Here is a 4,226-nt window from a genome sequence, read left to right as displayed (position 1 = left end):
AGACAGACAGTCTTCCACTGACAGACGGGTGGAGGGAGACAGACTGACGAGTGGAGGGAGACGGGTGGAGGGAGACAGACTGACGAGTGGAGGGAGACGGGTGGAGGGAGACAGACTGACGAGTGGAGGGAGACGGGTGGAGGGAGACAGACGGGTGGAGACAGACTGACAGGTGGAAAAAGAGACTGACAGACGGGTGGAGGGAGGGAGACTGACAGACGGGTGGAGACAGACAGACAAATAGGTGGAGACAGATTAAGGGGTGGAGACAGACAAACGGGTGGAGACAGACAGACAGACAAACGGGTGGAGACAGACAGACAGACAAATTGGTGGAGACAGACAGACAGGTGGAGACAGACAAACGGATGAAGACAGACAGACAGACAGGTGGAGACAGACAAACGGATGAAGACAGACAGACAAATAGGTGGAGACAGACAGACAGACAGGTGGAGACAGACAAACGGATGAAGACAGACAGACAGACAGGTGGAGACAGACACAGACAAATAGGTGGAGACAGACAAACGGATGAAGACAGACAGACAGATGGGTGGAGACAGACGGGTGGAGACAGACAAACGGATGAAGACAGACAGACAGACAGGTGGAGACAGACAAACGGATGAAGACAGACAGACAAATAGGTGGAGACAGACAGACAGACAGGTGGAGACAGACAAACGGATGAAGACAGACAGACAGACAGGTGGAGACAGACACAGACAAATAGGTGGAGACAGACAAACGGATGAAGACAGACAGACAGATGGGTGGAGACAGACGGGTGGAGACAGACAAACGGATGAAGACAGACAGACAGACAGGTGGAGACAGACAAACGGATGAAGACAGACAGACAAATAGGTGGAGACAGACAGACAGACAGGTGGAGACAGACAAACGGATGAAGACAGACAGACAGACAGGTGGAGACAGACACAGACAAATAGGTGGAGACAGACAAACGGATGAAGACAGACAGACAGATGGGTGGAGACAGACGGGTGGAGACAGACAAACGGATGAAGACAGACAGACAGACAGGTGGAGACAGACAAACGGATGAAGACAGACAGACAAATAGGTGGAGACAGACAGACAGACAGGTGGAGACAGACAAACGGATGAAGACAGACAGACAGACAGGTGGAGACAGACACAGACAAATAGGTGGAGACAGACAAACGGATGAAGACAGACAGACAGATGGGTGGAGACAGACGGGTGGAGACAGACAAACGGATGAAGACAGACAGACAGACAGGTGGAGACAGACAAACGGATGAAGACAGACAGACAGACAGGTGGAGACAGACAGACAGACAGGTGGAGACAGACAAACGGATGAAGACAGACAGACAGACAGGTGGAGACAGACACAGACAAATAGGCGGAGACAGACAAACGGATGAAGACAGACAGACAGACAGATGGGTGGAGACAGATGGGTGGAGACAGACAGGTGGAGACAGACAAACGGATGAAGACAGACAGACAAATAGGTGGAGACAGACAGACAGACACAGACAAATAGGTGGAGACAGACACAGACAAATAGGTGGAGACAGACAGGTGGTGAGACAGGCGAGATGAGAAAACATCTACCCATCTTTGGCTGTCACATTTCAGGCTCCTCCCCCTACAGTCTGATGACATCATAAGTAGGCGTGAACCAATCCAGATGCTGCGCTGATAAACGAGTCTTTACCTGAAGACACACCCGTCAGGTGTTGGGTGATGCGTTCAGGTGCACTCACTGATGTCAGCAGGTGTCTCCTGAAGTGGACCAATGATTGACAGATGTGTTAGGCCACGTCCAACTGTGTGGGTGGAGCCTGAGGTGAGACATGTCACGTGACAGAGAGAGAGAGAGAGAGAGAGACAGGTACTACTGAGACAGACAGGTGACGAACGCTGATATGTTTCCAATATATTTCCAATATGTGTTGTGTTGTAAGCCCTCAGTTCTGCCTGCAGGTTCAAGTTAGCACCAGATCTGTGTTGGAAACCGGAGTGACTCCAGTTTGTAATGGTGTGAGACCAACTCCATATAAATGATGCTGTTTACACTGTGTCCTCCTGACGTCCAGGTAAACGGTTTCACGTGTTTTGTTTTACTTTAATATATTTTAGTTTAGTTTAAAATAAAACAGTTTATTTTTCAAAACAAAAGTCCGTCATTAGAGTCCAAAGACTTTTTAAATGGACACTTTAAAAAAGGGGTTCAGTGAAGAAAATACAAGAGTAGACAGGACTTGAGATCTATGTTGTCCTGCAGAGGACAAACTGCTGGTTTCAATGTAAAGTTTGGGTCCAGACGTGGTTCTGCGGTGTGCTGTTGTAAACGAGTCCTTCACATTAAACACTACTGAGATACTCGATCTGACTCTGTTCCTTTATTCAAACGTCTTTTTCAAGCTCTTATTGTGAAAAGCCAACTCTGTTTCATAAAGTTAAACAGGCCGAAGTGACTTTTGGGCCAGAAACTATTTCACTGAAGGTCCTGGAGACCTGAAACCGGTCCAAGGGGAAGGTTTTGGTGGGGTCTGGATGGACCGGTGTCGGTCTCCGTCAGTGATGAGCAGAAGAACCAGAACTGTCCACGGACTCATTTTCAGAGTGAATGTCTGCGGCCCTTTGGTGTTTAGGGTCTCTGGGCTGACGACGCCCCCCCAGCTCTCTGGAAAGGGTGTGGAAAGGTTTCTGTTATTGGATAAAAATGGATTCCGATACCCTACCGGACTGGACTCGGGACCATGGTAGTGTCATGTACCTTTTTTATTTTTATTTTTTTTTAAATACATACCTGGAACATCCCAGACCGGTGTACTCCAATCAGAACCGCTAGCTGCTCCACGTCCCCGCCTGCCCTGAACTTCAGGGGGACTCTGAAATTCAGCTGCTGAACTTTAAGGTCCATCCAACAGGTGGAGCGTTGAGTAAGTCTCGAACACGGTGTCACCCGCATGCTGTTACATTCATCGTATTAAATAGATGTTTAGCGCTGAAACGCCGTCTTCAGAACATCAAATAACCAGAAACAAGTCTCTTGGTTCAGGGTCTGAAAGCTGCAGTGATTCTGTTCCCATCTTCCTAATCACTGTGACCAGATGCACAGATGAGAGGAAGAAACCGAAGACACCAGCTGCGTTTAGTTTTCAATAAAAGAGCCAGAATGCCCCCTGGTGGTCAAAAGTGAAAACAGCACCTGAGCCATGTTTCCATTTCCATGGTTACTGGCAGCTGGATTTCCAAACAGTTTCATTGAACCGTGTGTCACGGCTGTCGCTGTCACCCTTGTGTTTCCCCTTTTCCCTGTCTCACCTCTACCAAATAGGCTGTGTCCCTGGGGAATGAAGACCCGCCTACTTCCTGGTTTCTGGGGTGCTGACATCTGTACCGCCCATTGGTTCCCTCTGTTTTCCACTCAACCAATGGCTCGTCATCACGTTAATTACCTCCGGCTCATAAGGAGAGTCCACCTGTTGCTCCAGGCAGCTTGTCACCGCCTGTTGACTTGTGTGCCGCTGGTATTGACTGCATAGCCTGTCTGTTGTACTTTGTGTGTAGTGGAACTATCCACCTTCCTTGCCTATTAGCTGTACATTGTGTTTAGGTAAACATTTGCATACCTTTGTAGGTTAGCTCCACATTTGGGTGCAGTGGAGAAATTCAATTATTGTTCTGTTTACTATTGTATTAGTTTTCACCAGGTGGAGTGGATGCTGTGCTCTTTGTGTTCTTTTGTAGTAAGAATCAACCCTGTTTAAAACGATAGATAGGTACAGGCCTCCTTTTGAGGACCGTTTTATTTTAACTTGGTTTGTTATTTTCGCAGCACCCTCGTCCACCCTCCTTTTGTTTTTTTGTTACCTGTCTACATCTCTGCTGTTACCAATAAACGTTACCTTGTTAAGATCTACCAGTTGTGCCTATATGTTTATGGCCCCAACACCCCTAGACCAACAGGGGGTCGTAACATATATGGGGGCTCGTCCGGGATACTCCTTCTAGAGGAATCCCAATTGGCATTAATTGGTTCTTGGTAACAGTTGAGTGACTAGCTTGACGGTAACAAGGTACAGCTTGCCTGATTCAGGGAATCATGGCCACTGCACGTTATGAGATTGAGGTCTTTCTAAAACAGCCCTCAATAGAGAAATTTGATATGTGTCGGAAAGACGAGTTGCTCCAGTTAGCAGCCCACTTTAACATCTCGG

The 4,226-nt window shown here is 47.9% G+C and overlaps 1 protein-coding gene across 1 annotated transcript in view; it reads left to right on the top strand.

Annotated features, from left to right (window-relative positions):
- mat2b (methionine adenosyltransferase II, beta) overlaps nt 1-316 on the top strand; it is a 10,573-nt gene extending 10,257 nt beyond the window's left edge. The window contains exon 8 of the mRNA XM_046040890.1: nt 29-316. The gene's annotated coding sequence lies outside the window, so the exon portion shown is untranslated. The remainder of the gene's footprint in view (nt 1-28) is intronic.
- Nucleotides 317-4,226: the final 3,910 nt, after the last annotated feature.

This window comes from Micropterus dolomieu, linkage group LG23 (genome assembly GCF_021292245.1).
Source record: "Micropterus dolomieu isolate WLL.071019.BEF.003 ecotype Adirondacks linkage group LG23, ASM2129224v1, whole genome shotgun sequence".
NCBI classification, from domain to species: Eukaryota; Metazoa; Chordata; class Actinopteri; order Centrarchiformes; family Centrarchidae; genus Micropterus; species Micropterus dolomieu.
The sequence above is the reverse complement of the archived record's forward strand: the minus strand, read 5'-3'. Positions and strand labels throughout refer to the sequence as shown.